The sequence below is a fragment of the Anabrus simplex genome, chromosome 4 (genome assembly GCF_040414725.1).
Source record: "Anabrus simplex isolate iqAnaSimp1 chromosome 4, ASM4041472v1, whole genome shotgun sequence".
NCBI classification, from domain to species: domain Eukaryota; kingdom Metazoa; phylum Arthropoda; class Insecta; order Orthoptera; family Tettigoniidae; genus Anabrus; species Anabrus simplex.
In genome coordinates this window covers 7,248,856-7,264,111 of record NC_090268.1, presented here as the reverse complement: position 1 = coordinate 7,264,111, position 15,256 = coordinate 7,248,856, and positions in this window count along the sequence as shown.

Genomic DNA, 15,256 nt, shown 5'->3' with positions numbered 1-15,256 from the left:
CGTATTTCTGCTTATCAACGTTCAGAAATGTACGTTTACTTAACACCTCTGCGGGTGATAGAGAAGAGACGTGATATTTATTTTTAATTTATTACACGATATTCAAAACAATGCTAGTCTAATGGTCTTTTTGGTTATCGCTGGATAATGAGCAAGTCGCCAATACCAAGGACTGAATAAGACGCAAGAGGTTAGATCTAAGAATGATGTAAGTTCGGGTACGCGGTGTGGTTGGTAAGATCCTAGTCTCCCCGGCCGACCTCGGTGACGCAGTCGGTTAGTTGTTTTCATCCTATTTCAAAAATAGAGGGGTGGTTTCAGATGCCAGGTTTTTAAATTCTTCGTCGAACTGAAAGGGAATCGAACCTAAGTCCTTTGAAGTGAACCAAAGTATGAATTTAATATCTCGACTAACCAGGCCCCTTGTCATTCTCTCACGTTATCCAAACCGCACGGCTATGGTGGGTGATGTTTCTGTTTTTTAAACTGACATAATTTGTATAATTATCCTGGTGAGGCTAGGAATGAGTTGAACTTACAGAGCCGGGGTAAAAGTTGGACTCACTGCAAACCTCATGAAGTTTGCTGTCTAGGCACGCGTGCGGTGAAGTGAAGTATCGTATCGGAGTCGAACAGGTGGTCTAACAGTGAGGGCTGGTATATAATGCATGAGCACATCGATTATGGATAGTCGCTTCCAGAACATGTTTTCCCTGAGCGGAAATGCACTTGGTTATCATGGTTTAATTTCACATCGGCTGGCATCTCTTTCTCTACAGAAATAATAGAACTTCCCAGAGAGTGACTTTCCACAGAAAATAATTCTTTCAAATTTTCCTCTTTTTCTAGATGATTGTCGGCAGTAGTAAGGCTATGCAGCAGTGTGTAGTTCTATCACCCACCAATACTGGGAACTGATCGACAGAGACCGGGTGCGGGACTGGAAAGTACTCGCGGCTAGGTTTACAAGGACCACCATGACATAGACAGGTCTTACGGCGACGATGAGATAGGGCAGGAAGGAAGCGGTCGTGGCCTTAAAGAAGGTACAGCCCCAGCATTTGTCTGGTGTGAAACCACGGAGACTATCTCCCGATGCAAGCTCACAGCTACATGACGCAAATCGTGTAGCCAACGCGCTCGGCAATAAACATGTCTCAACTAGCCAAACAAATTAGGCAGGTCACTATGACGTGTTCCAAAATGATCCAGAACTTACTCATATAAGAAATACGTTTAGTGCATACGAGAAACAGTGGAAATACGCAAGAATTCTAAGAATTTTGACAGTGACACTGGCGACCCCAGTTAAATAATACCCGGTTGCCAGTTACTGTATTAAGGATAGGTAGATCTCTCCACGGTCTCGATATCGTTTCAGATTTCCAAATTCGTACACTCCTCATTACAAGATGGTCCATTCAATGCGTCTTATATCCATTATCCGTGTGGACCCGTTATTTAATTATTTCTTGTTAACCTTCTTTAAATTATTCCCATCCTTTCTGCTCCCCATTTTGACTTAGTTCTCTCTTCATCCCGATTTCCATTCTATTATTTTCTTCCATCGATCTTGATTTTGATTTTAATTTCTAACCTCTGTCGGTTTTTTATTAGTCTAATGATTTTGTTATTAAACTTCCAGGTGAAGTTGGCGATATGAATTTCTTCCCCCAATAGAAAAGCGCATAGTGAATCATTCGGTGGCGAACGATCAACTGTAGACTGATCGCGTGTCAAGAATACAGCGTGAAACTCTTCTTCAGAAGAAAATCTCGACTGTTCACGAGGAGCTGTAGTGGCTCACAGCGCTCCAAGCGGGACCTGGTTCTTTCCACTCTTCAGCTATGCTGTATGCTATCCTGGTGTCTTTCATTGCATTTTGTTTCATTTTATTAGTTTCTATTTATTTTTTCTACTACATTCATTCGTAATTTGTCTATGTCCTCTATGCTACTTCACACGCACACACGGTGCAGGTTCGATCGTGGCTCAAGGTGATCAAATACGTCAGCCTCGTGTCGGTAGATTTACGGGACGTAAAAGTGCTGTGGGAATAAATTCCGGCACCTCGGCGTCTCCGAAAACCGTCTAAAGTGTATAGTGGGACGTAAAAACAATAACATTATTATTATTAAAACCTTTTCGGCATTTCGAATCGCGATCAGTCGAGTTTTGTCTTCTGAGGATACGGAGAATCGGAAGCATTCGCTACAGTTTGTGTCTTTTGCACGACAAAATCTCAAAAGATACGCCTATCAAATGCGGGCGTGTCTTACGAGACTGGTACTGCCACGTACCTCTCCGGAACCCGAGTCTCCTTGGGGACAACAGAAGTGTTGAACATACAGTCACTCCCATAAATATTCGGCCACTGATAAAACCCGCGAAAAAGTTATGACAATAACACACCCATGAGCCGAATGTGAAACCAAATGTGTCCAAGTTATGAAACTACATTTGGTTGCTTAGGCTGAAGAGGTATCACGGAACATTGATGTAGAGTATGCTGTAAAAGAAAGGACATAGTGGACATGGGTGAAATGACACGCCTCAAATATATTCGGTCACCCGAAAAGGCCGGGATTGCCGTTGTGTTCATTGACAGAGACAGGGCAGATAGCGTTGCAAAAGTTCAGTTCAGGAGTGCAGTGCCGCGAGAGACGTCGTGCAGAAATCATATGCTGCAGTGTTGCAGAATGGTATTAAATGGGGTGCAAAATACAACACAATACCACTTTTGAAGAACGCCAGCTCGTGATATTCCACGTGCTCGAGGTAAATCGCATAGAAAGATATCACAGATGCTTAACATAACCAGAACAACAATTGGAGATATAATAAGACGATGCAAAAATGAAGACAGAATTGATTCAATTCCCCAGGCAGGCAGACCAAGAAGGCTGACACAACAAGAGGAGCGGTTGTGCTTCAGAATGGAAAACGAAATCCGAAAATTAGTGCTCCGAAACTGGCAGCAGCTGTTTTAGAGGAGTGTGGAAAGAAAGTGGGTACTGATACCGTGCGAAGAGCACTGCAAAGGAATGAGTTCTTTCGGAGAAGAGCTAGGAGGAAACCATACATTAGTGCAGTAAATAAAAACAAACGGCTAGAGTTCGCAAAAACCTTCGTACGCAAACCCAGTGCTTGGTGGGAGGATGTGTAATTTGTTGATGAGTCAAACTTCAACGTCTTCGGGTCCGATGGAAAGCAATTTGTGTGGCGGAAACGTCACGAGGAACTGAGAACAAGCAATTTACAAGCATCGAACGGGGTGGTGCACTGAGTTTCATTGAAGATTCTTTGACAAAAAAGGGGGTATTTGGCTATCCTCAAAAACAATTTGCGACAATTTGCGGAACAACTTGGTATACAGTGAACTTTCAAGTTCTACCAAGATATCGACCTCAAGCACAAGTCGTAACTTGTCAGGGAGTGGCTGTTGTACAACTGCCCGAAGGTCTTGAAACTCCACCACAATCACCCGACCTGAACCCCATCGTGAAGGTATGAAGTCGAATGAAGGCAGCTCTGCAATTGCGGCAGCCAAGTTCCTTCAGAGACTTGAAGAGGAGACTGCTACAAGAATGGGCGGCATTAAGCCCTGATTATATCAAGAAAGTTATCGCCAGTATGCCGAATCGACTGTAACAGGTCGTAAAACATTAAGGTGGACCTACAAAGTACTGAATGTGTAACATTGTTGTGAATTATGCGAGTTTATGTTGCTTTTTGTATAGTGGCCGAATATTTTTGAGGTGGCACTGGAATTATTGCTTTTATTTAATGTACGACAGAGGGCGTACTAATGACTGTCAGAAGATTTTGAATTACATCACAATGTTTGTAGAACGTCTTACTATGTTTTCCTACATGTTTCGTTGTATTATACGTTATCATTATAGTGTAAGAATAACTACCCAATAAAAGTTTGTGAAAAATCAGACTGACCGAATATTTATGGGAGTAACTGTACATCGCTGCAGTGAGTGCATCTGTTTCTCGTTACAGTCTAATTAGACTCTGAAGTAACTGAACTGGCTCTCAGCCATCGTCGCAAATTCTGCTTTCACTAAACATCTGTCATCATTCACTAACGAGACGTACACCATACTCACCCTTTTCAGTTCCATTTAAATATTTTTCTCCCGTCTTTAGAACAAAATCTATCAATGCAGTTGGTCTTCAAACATGATCAGGTATCATACCTGTCATAAGCCTACCTTGAAGTGAAGGTAAAGACGAGTAATCCGTAATACGAGGGCTGTAATGATAACGTAGCCCACACACTCGCAGGACATCGGGCGATCAGGTGGCGCGTTGTAGCGTTCAAGTGAAGAGTGTCCATTTCACCGCTCCGAAGCATGTTTTCAAAACGTGATCACCGTTCGCGGATTAAAATCGAGGTTGCTCGTGGCAAAAATCCATCAGAATGTTATCGAGGATTACATGAAGCATGTAGCGAGGCTGCATAACCGTATGGAATGGGTCAAGGTTAAGGCGTTTGCTGCGGGTCGCATTTGCACCGCACTGGTCCTCAAGTACACATTCACGTCGTGAGTGGTCTCGTTACCGTAGTGTAGAGGTTGGTCTCAGTCATCAGACGGTCTGACGCGTTCCGTTGGGTTCCACATCACCTCACTGACATATACCGCAACGCAAGAGAGGCATTGTCGCTACTGTGGACACGAGCCTGAAGCAGGTTCGCCACGTGAAGCTTACGAGCGTGTTATGCTGTGCTCACCGCCCATTTCCTGACTCCACGCGGTCCCCAACGGCTTCCCGACATACACTGAAGGAGCGCTCGTCCTCGGCAGTGAATGACCGGCCACCCTTCTGCGTTACAGCTTTTCTTTTAAAAGTTCACACCATATATGCATGAGTATAATCCAGAATTACTGAAATAGCAAGTCCGACTCATTGGCCGAATGGTCAGCGTACTGGCCTTCGGTTCAGAGGGTCCCGGGTTCGATTCCCGGACGGGTCGGATATTTAAATCTTCGTTGGTTAATTCCAATGACCCGGGGGCTAGGTGTTTGTGCTGCAACTCACACACGCGCACTTACCTACACATGGCAGATGAGGCTCAGCCTCAAGGGCTGCAATCCGTTAGAAATTGCAACACGAAATTCTTATACTGAGACAGCAAGACTTTTTCCTTCGTTTTAATCATGCTATCGGGCTATGAATATAAGATTGTGATCGCGCAAAATCAACAGCAGTGTGTATTAATAGGGTTAACCAATATCGGATGGTTACAGCGAACCAAAACCGACATAGCTGTTGCTTAACTGAGAGCCCACGGAATATTGTTCCTTCATTCAACACGTCGTAGATCACGAGATGTGTATCGTCAGGCCACGTGAGTGTACCGTGCATAAGAGGTGAGGATTGACAAGTTGCTGTTACGATTGAATCTCAGTATTGTCACAGTCGAACTTATTGAGAAACTGGCCCTCTATAGCCGGGAGCAGTTCTCTCCGACTAATAACCGCAGCGGATTGCGTTTTCTGACCTTTTATTGTCATCATCTTCTGTTAAAGATATTGAATATAGGTCTTTTCTCGAGTTCGACGTTGGCGCAGGTGACGAGTTGTCGTGGTGACGTGGGCAGCGAGTGTCTTTTCCCCGCAAATTCTGTTTTGTACCCGGTTATCATTGTGTGTGCGAACAGTATTTGTATTGTGAGAGTGTTTTTACTTCATTCCACGTCTGTAGTAGTTACCTTACTTTTAGTTTGTTCATAGTCATTAGTTCAAAGGTTACTTTTACGTTAACAGAGGCTAGGATAATGTGTGTTTTCACCTGTGGATTTAATGTGAATGGTGCATTATTGAAAATATGTGAATCTTTAGGTAATGAAACGTGATTTTCAAAACAGCGAGAATCCGTGAGAGGCACGTGGCACATTGTTTGGTGGTTTTTGTTTATGTTCAGCGCTTTACCACTCAACTGTCAGATTCCATCTCTCTCAACAAGCTTACTAACGAAGAAAACCGCGGCTGTCAAGCTAGGAAAGAAGGGTAGCGATCATCTCAACCTGGAATTGCTCTCAAGCGCTGTGCCTACAATAAAAATTCAATGAATGATGCGAATAAAGACACATCATTTAATGAAGCTGATAATAATAAGGATGCAATTATATGGTTTTACTTCCCTGTAATTATGTTAATGGATTCTGGGAATGAAATGGCGTATGGCTTTTAGTGCCGGGAGTGTCCAAGGAGATGGTCGGCACGCCAGGTGCAGGTCTTCTGATTTGTCTCCCGTAGGCGACCTGCGCGTCATGATGAGAATGAAATGATGATGAAGACGACACATACACCCAGCGAAATTAACCACTCATAGTTAAAATTCCCGACCATGCCGGGCCTGTGGCCAAAAGCTAGCACGCTATGGAGCCGGACATGTATTTTGGAAATGTGCTGGAATTCTGTCTCGAAGGAATTTTTAAATCTACCGACACGAAGACGACTTCAAACACCACCGAACCTGCCAATCTGGGTTCAGAAAGTCAGCCTCTACTGTCTGAGCCACTCAGCCTGAAAAACTGACAATGACTCCTATTTTAAAACTCAGCTATGTGGTACTTGACCTGTGATGTTTATGACCATTTGTGAGGATAATTCTGAGGTATGTAGCTGAGACGGAAAAGGGCCTGGCTTCAAACCGAAATTTCAATTCCGGCGCTGTATACGCTGAAGGTGAAGGGAATCTCAAAGATGAAAGAATTGCCATGATAAATGGATATTCAAAGAGTCAGAGCTTCCCAGAACTTCAATGCAGAAGATTCGAGCCAAGAAAAAAACCCTTTTGGGAACAGTGAACATTAACACTCTTCTACAGGCCGGGAAATTAAAACAACTTACCAGTATTATAAGGGAACGGGACATCTGCATAGTAGCGGTACAAGAGACGAGATTTCTGGACGAAAATTCATTCGAGTCAGACGGTTTCAGGATCTATAAAGGAAAACCTGCAATAAGAAACAACTCTAACATATCAATTCTAGGAGCGCCCTTTGTAGTCAAAAGGAGCATTACTGAGTCCGTCATACACTTCACGTCACCGACAGAGAGGCTCTCAATTCTCTCCTTTAGATCTGGCAACAAAGCTTACACAATCATCAACGCACATGCCCCTATAAATGAAGATAACAGGAAACGTCCAGAAAAGGTGGATGAATTTTGGGTAACTCTTGAAGATATAATTTCCAAAATTCCACAACATCATGTAAAGGTTTTGGTCGGGGACTTCAACGCTCAGATAGGCAAAGAAAAAACAACATAGAAAAGTCGTGGGAGATTACCCAGCACACAGAAGAATGAACAGAAATGGCGAAAGACTGAGTGACTACTGTAGACAATTCCACCTAAAACTCATGTCCACATATTTCAAAGCTCTCAAAAAAAAAAAAAAAATAAATAAATAAATAAAAAACTTGGGTCTCTCCTAATACAATGTTGGGTGAATTTCAGATTGACCATGCCGCAATAACAGCACGAAACCAGAAAGAAATCCTAAATTTCAAAGTAAGGAAAAGCCTGAACACTAATTCGGATCGCTATCTCTCTGAGATAAAAGTAAGATTCCAGCCGAACAGATCTAAACAGAGACAGCAAAGGAAGCCCAGGATCAGAATAAATTGGAATACCAACAGAAACTCTCCAACCTAAGGATGACCAACTGGGATGAAATCAGAGATTCCGTGCACAAAGCTGCTGAAGGTTTAGGGAATCCTCTGAGGAAACGGAAACATAGTTGGTGGAACGAAAAATTTGACGATGCATTAGAAAGCAGTCTAAAGGACTGGAAGAGATGGCATTCGAACAGTAACAGCGAGAACTTGGAAGACTTCAAGGAAGCAAGGAAAAGAACGGGAAGGATCATAAGAACAGAGAAGAGAAAATATGACAGGAATAGGATAGAGAAGCTAGAAGAGGAATTTAAAAAGTACGACACCTTCAGACCTTCAAAGAAGACCTAAAGGGATACCAACCACCGAATCTGTGCCTCAGGCGAACAGACGGTAGCATAGCAACAAATGATAAAATAAACTGCCAGCTCCTGACTGACTACTTCCAAACGCTGCTCAACTGTGAAGAACCGCATGGAAGATCGCCTGCCTTGAAACTATCCAATGAGAATCCAGATTCCAAACTACCAAGTCCAGGTGAGATAAAATGTATAATCAGAGAGCTTAAAAACAACAAAGTACCAGGTGAAGATGGGATTGTGGCAGAAATGTGGAAGATCAGAGAAGGAGTGGCTGCAGAAAGAATACATCACCTCACAAAAGAGATTTGGAAAATTGAAAGGATTCCAAACGATTGGAAATGTGCGCTTATCCACCCACTCCACAAGAAAGGTAGCCGAATGGATATTAATAACTACAGAGGCATCTCTTTACTTTCAGTCGCGTACAAAATATTCTCCAAAGTGCTGCTGAACAGAGTCGAAGAACAAATAGACTCCCTCATTGGAGAATACCAAGCTGGTTTCAGGAAAGGGAGGTCGTGTACAGAACAGATATTCAACCTCAAGGGTATTCTAAGGACTAGAGCATTGAGGCATATGACTCAAATGATAGACATTATTTAATGTCCTAGAAGAATTTGGAATCGACAGGAAAACGAGAAAAATAATAAAACAAACCCTGACAGACACCATCTCAAAAATTAAATTCGCTGGAGAAATCTCTGATCCATTCGAAATAAAAACAGGAGTCAGACAATGAGATGGATTATCACCAATCCTGTTTAACATTGTATTGGAGAAAGTCATAAGAATCTGGGAAAACTCTCTGAAAGTAGAAGGCATACAGGGAATTCTTCTTGGGCGCAAGGGACAAAACTTGGAAATTAAATGTCTGGCTTTTGCTGATGATCTTGCTCTCTTAGCTCAATACAGAGAGGATGCCAAAAGGATGCTGAAACTTCTTCATGACATTGCGAAGAAAACAGGTCTCAAAGTCCCCTACGAAAAGACGAAGTACATGGAGTCCCGACATCAGGGAGAGAAAAGCATGGAAGTGAAGCGCGGAAAGTTTAAGTATTTGGGAGAACTGATCCAACCCAATGGACTAGACAAGGAGGAAACAAGGAAAGAGCTATAAAATTGGAACGGGCCTACAGACTGACACAGAACAGGTACAATAAACGGGCAATATCCTACAAAGCCAAAATTAAACACTACAACGTTGTTGTAAAGCCAGAGAGGCTGTACGGTTCAGAATGCCTTATCTTAAATTAAAAAGGGGAACTGAAAGACATCGAGAAGAAGGAAAGGAAAATTCTGATGAAAATTCTTGGACTTCAGAAAACGACGGATGGGACATGGAGGAAAAGAAGAATGAGGATATCTTATCTACAAGTGTTCCGAAAAGATCACGGACACAATGCGAAAACGAACACATCTCGTGAGAATGGATGACACCCACCTGAGTTATAATTGGACTGAGGAGGACAACGAAATGGGCGGAGGAGGTTAAGAAGGACGCGGAAGAAATTAAAATAACACCAGAAACTCGAGTAGATGACCACAAACTCCATGAAGAGCAGCGGAAGAACCGGCCCAAATTTGTAATATCTGAGCAGAGAGAAATAAGGAGTGAACGAAGGAAGAGTTCTGGGCAGAGAAAAGAAGAAGACTGGCCAGAAAGCATTAAGTTTCACGCGGTCCACAGCTGGCCAAGCAAGAAGAAGAAATGAATATTCATTCTTCAACCTCACAATCATACAAAATTCTTTTACTTAACTACAGATATTTTTCAAAAGAGCTCCTCAGATACAAATTATTTAAAATGTCCGACCTACAACGTCTTCAATTTCTGTTTTTCACAGAACAGGAAGGGAGGAAGGCGAACAAACTTCAAGACTGTTATAGCCCGTTTCATTCTCACTTTTGCAGACGCTTGCAATTTCAGGTGGGATACCCGTCCGGTCATCATCTAATTCAGTGTTAAAAATAGCCCTTTTATACAAGGACAGAATATTACTTTCTTTTTCTCCGCGCCAGTTGTTATAGTATATGAAACAAAACAACTTGAAACACTTGCTTTACGTCTCACCGACGATGGGATAGGAAAGGGCCGGGGGTGTGAAGGAAGTGGCCGTCGCCTTAATTATGGTACAGCTCCAGCATCGTACCGTTGTGGTAGGTTAGAGAATCTGAATAGGGAGAAGTTAAATGTAGGAAGTACGTTGGCAGGAAGAGCAGGATGTTTGACTACAGAATTATCAACACAAAATCGAACAGGGAAATGCAGGAGTTGGTTTAATAAGAAAATAGGGCAGCGGGTAAGCTACTACGATCAGCATAGTGAAAGGATTCTTGTCAAGATAGACGCCAAACCAATGCCCACCACAATAGTGCAGGTCTATATGCCCACTAGTTCACCGGATGATGAGGAAATCGAAAGAATATATGAGGAGATAGAAGATTTAATACAATATGTATAAGGTGGCTAGAATCCAATTGTGATGGGAGACTGGAATGCAGTGGTAAGCCAAGGAAGAGAAGGTAATGCAGTAGGAGAATTCGGATTGGGACAAAGGAACGAAAGAGGAAGTCGGCTGGTTGAATTCTGGACCAATCACAATTTAGTTCTTGCTAATACTTGGTTCAAACACCACAAACGACGGCTGTACACATGGACGATACCTGGAGACACTGGAAGGTATCAAATAGACTTCATTATGACTGGGAAGAGATTCAGAAACCAGGTGTTGGATTGCAAAACTTTCCCAGGAGCAGACGTGGACTCTGACCACAACTTGTTGGTCATGAAATGCCATCTGAAGCTGAAGGAATTGAAGAAGGGAAGGAATCCAGTGTGATGCGATGAAAGAAAAGAGTGTGAAGCATTGTTTCAAGGAACATGTTGCGCAAGTACTAAATGGAAAGGCTGAATGAAACACAGTAGAAGAAGAATGGACGGTCATGAAAAATGAGGTCAGTAGGGCTGCTAAAGAGATGTTAGGAAGAAATCAAAGATCAACTAAGAATCAATGGATAACTAGACCTAGATACTAGATAACTAGACTAGATACTAGACCTGATCGATGATCGACGAAAATACAAGAATGCAAAAAAAGAAAAAAATGAAGAGGACAGAAAAGAATACCGGCGATTAAATAATGAAGTGGATAGGAAGTGCAAGGATGTTGAAAGTTGTATGGTCGTAGGAAAGGTAGGGAAATCAAGGAAACCTTTGGAGAGAGGAAAACTAGGTGTATGAATATTAAGAACTCAGATGGAAAACCACTTCTAGGAAAATAAGATAAGGCAGAAAGATGGCAGGAACATATCCAACAGTTGTATCAAGGTAAGGACGTACATCATATGGTTCTGGAACAAGAAGAGGCTGTTGATGCTGATGAAATGGGTGACCCAATTTTGAGGTCAGAATTCGACAGCACTTTTAGACACCTATATAGGAGCAAAGCACCTGGAATTGATGGCATTACCTCTGAATTACTGATAGCTTTACGAGAAACCAGCATGGTGAGTTTATTCCATTTAGTGTGCAAGATGCATGAGACAGGATCCGATTTTCGGTGTTGACAAGTGTGAAAACTACCGCACCATTAGTTTAGTATCTCACGCCTGCAAAATTCTAACACGTATTATTTACAGAGGAATGGAAAGACAAGTTGAAACTGAGTTGGGGAGAAGATCAATTTGGCTTCAGAAGAAATGTAGGAACACGTGAAGCAATCCTGACTTTACGTCTGATCTTAGAGGATCGAATTAAGAAATGCAAGCCCACATACATGGCGTTTGTAGATCTAGAAAAGGCATTTGATAATGTTGATTGGACCAAGCTATTTGAGATTCTGAAGGTGATCCGGATCAGATACCGAGAAAGAAGAATTATCAACAATCTACAACCTGTAACAATAAAGTTCGGTGAATAGTCCTGTACTATCAACACAGATGAACAATGTACGACAGTGACCTTACTGTCCCCTCCCATGACAAAGCACTGCTGAGATCGGTGATACATGTCCTGGAAACTTTGCAAGAAGGCTTCCTTTGGAATGGTGTTCAAAAGCCTCGTCACGTTTCGTTTGATGTCAGGAATTTCGCCAAATCTCTTTCCTTTCAAAGCGAGTCGGATGCGTGACTTTTCGGCTCTGACATTTTTCCGACGAGGGGATCCCGGAGAACGCCATTCCATGCTTTGCCGATTCGTTTCAGGGTCGTACCTGAGACACCAGGTTTCATCCTCACATCCGCCGTTTCGATAAAATCCTGTGAATCCTATAAACGTGCCTGCTTCTGATCATGAGTAAAATGATGTGGCACAAGACGAGAACACGTTTTCCTCTTCCCTGACTTCTGGGTAACGATTTGTCGCACGGATTCACGGTTAATCTGCAGTTCATCCGCTATCATGCGCACAGTTAATCGCCGATCGTTCGTGATTAATGTCCTCGCCTTCTGAATGTTTTCGCCACTGACGGCGGTCGCCGGTCTTCCGCTACGGGGGTTGTCAGAAACACTTTCCCGGCCTCCTCGAAACTGGGCAAACCACTCGTACACACACTTCAAAGACAGTGCTTGATCTTCATAAACACGTACCAACATCGCAGCGTTTCTTTCGGTGTCTTGCCAAGCTTAAAACAAAACTCTACATTGATCTTTTTATTATTGCTATTTGCTTTACGTCGCACCGACACAGATATGTCTTACGGCGACGATGGGATAGGCCTTGGAATTGGAAGGAAGCGGCCGTGGCCTTAATTAAGGTACAGCCCCGGCATTTGCCTGGTGTGAAAATGGGAAACCACGAAAAACCATCTTCAGGGCTGCCGTCAGTGGGGCTCGAACGCACTATCTCCCGATTACTGGATACTGGGCGTACTTCAGCGACTGCAGCTATCGAGTTCGGTACATTGATCTTTTGGTCGTTCATGTTCCTGTTCGCAGTTCAGAACCAACGCACTAAACACGCACTGTGTCAAGGAAGACCTTTCTTAAGAAAATAAATTTGCTCACCTCGAATAGGAATTAGAAAAATGTTTCGCTTGGAGCGTGGCACTGTATGGACGATAACTCGCTCAGAAAGAAAGAGAATAGAAGCTTTTGAAATGTGGTGCTACAGAAGAATGCTGAAGGTGAGATGGATAAATAGAATCACAAATGAAGGGATACTGAATCAAATTGGTGAGGGGAGATCGTTGTGACGAGAAGACGAGACAGAGTAATAGGATACACCGTAAGGCTTGTGCATTGGGGTAAGAACAGCAGGGGTAGACCAAAAGCAGATTAGAGCAGATGTAGAATGCAGCAGTTACGTAGAAATGAAAAGGTTAGCACAGGATAGGGTGGCTTGGAGGACTGCACCAAACCGGTTTATGGACTGATAACTCAAATAACAACAAACACCAGTATTTATGTGGTGTGAAAATGGGAAACCATGCACAGCCATCTTTAGGGCTGGCGACAGTGGGGTTGGAACACACTATCTGCTGGATGCAAGGTGAACGCTGCGCGCGTCTAACCGCACGGTCAACTCGGCCGGCGAAGCATTATTATTATTATTATTATTATTATTATTATTATTATTATTATTATTATTATTATTATTATTATTATTATATACATTAAAGCATTTATAAATAGTGGAAACACGGTATGTAATACCGGGACACAGTAACTCCTGAAGATCCCATATTTGGTCACCTGTTTCAAATTCTGCCATAGCACTTTTTGAGCCATGATGATTGCAATACGCTCTGTACCCGACAAGAGTTCTTGAACGCTAGAAGAAACAATGATATCCTGCTGACACATGTCGCACCGAGCTCCACCGGGTTCGATCCACTGCGACGTAAAGACAGTTGTAAACAAAACAAAGGTAATTCGTGAAAAATAAATAAGAGATTGTTTCTGTACAATAAATTATTAAATACTTTCCAGTTATTATCTAAATTATCCTGAATGAGCTTCGACACACCTCTCTAGCTTCCACTACAACAAACTCTACAACTACTCTAAATTAGAACAAGAAGCTTTATGAAAATGAAAACCTACAATCTGTTTTCCACTCAGGGATGGAATGAATGAAGCCCCCATCTAGCGGAAGTAATGATTAATTACTATCAGATGAAATGAAATGATAGTGGAGACTGTTGCTGGAATGAAAGATGACAGGGAAAAGCGGAGTACCCGGAGAAAAACCTGTCCCGCCTCCGCTTTGTCCAGCACAAATCTCACATGGGGTGGCCTGGATTTGAACCACGGAACCCAGCGGTGAGAGGTCGGCGCTCTGCCGCCTGAGCCATGGAGGCTACAGAGCAAGAAGCTTTACAGGACTCTAAATCGGAATAAGCTACGGGATCCTTAGTTTTACATTGAATCCGAACCACAGCGACATGGCTTCTCATTTCGAACGTCTTACTCGTATCTGTACAACAACTGCCTAGAAGAGAAACCGTGTATCCGACATTACGCGCACACCAGCACAATGTCAAAGCTAGTAGAGAAACTGACACCTCTATGCTGCATCCACAAGTACCAATAATACAACAGATTGCTAGGTGATACAGAGGAACTGAACACGATACCTGCAGAAACTAGGAATTACGACAGAATTAAAAGAAGCAATCTTCACAAGGTAAGAGTTATAAAAACATAGAGTTCTGCAAGAGAGCGGTGTGTTCTGAGATAGGGAATGGCTATACTTCTCTGTCAATTATAGCAGACTGGCGTCTTGGCCTACTCCTCACCACCCACTCACCTAGAAAGAAAGAAAAACAAGGATAAATTACTTTACAAGTACGGATCTACACAAACACTTTGGTTTTTACGTTGTATATTCAATATCATTGCGATGAGGGTCTCAAGTTTGTTAAAACGAGTAGGCCTAAATACGATAGCTGTATCGTCTTATATTAAAAAAAAAAGACCATTAAAGCTGCGAATCTATAGGAACAGATTGTGGCAGACAATTAAAAATGGAGTTATTTTATGAAATAAAACATCAGCGTATAATTACCGACTTAATTCATCTATATATATAAAATAAGAGTTTTGTCTGTGCATTGCTCAGAATTTGAAAAGAATGGTATTTCTTTATCGATCATGTCCACAGTAACAAGAAAATGCAGTTTTTACTTTTCCGTAATTTCTGTCTGTCTGTCTGTCTGTCTGTCTGTCTGTCTGTCTGTCTGTCTGTCTGTCTGTCTGTACACGCATCGCGAGAAAACGGCTGAAGAGAATTTAATAAAAATCGGTATGTAAAGTCAGG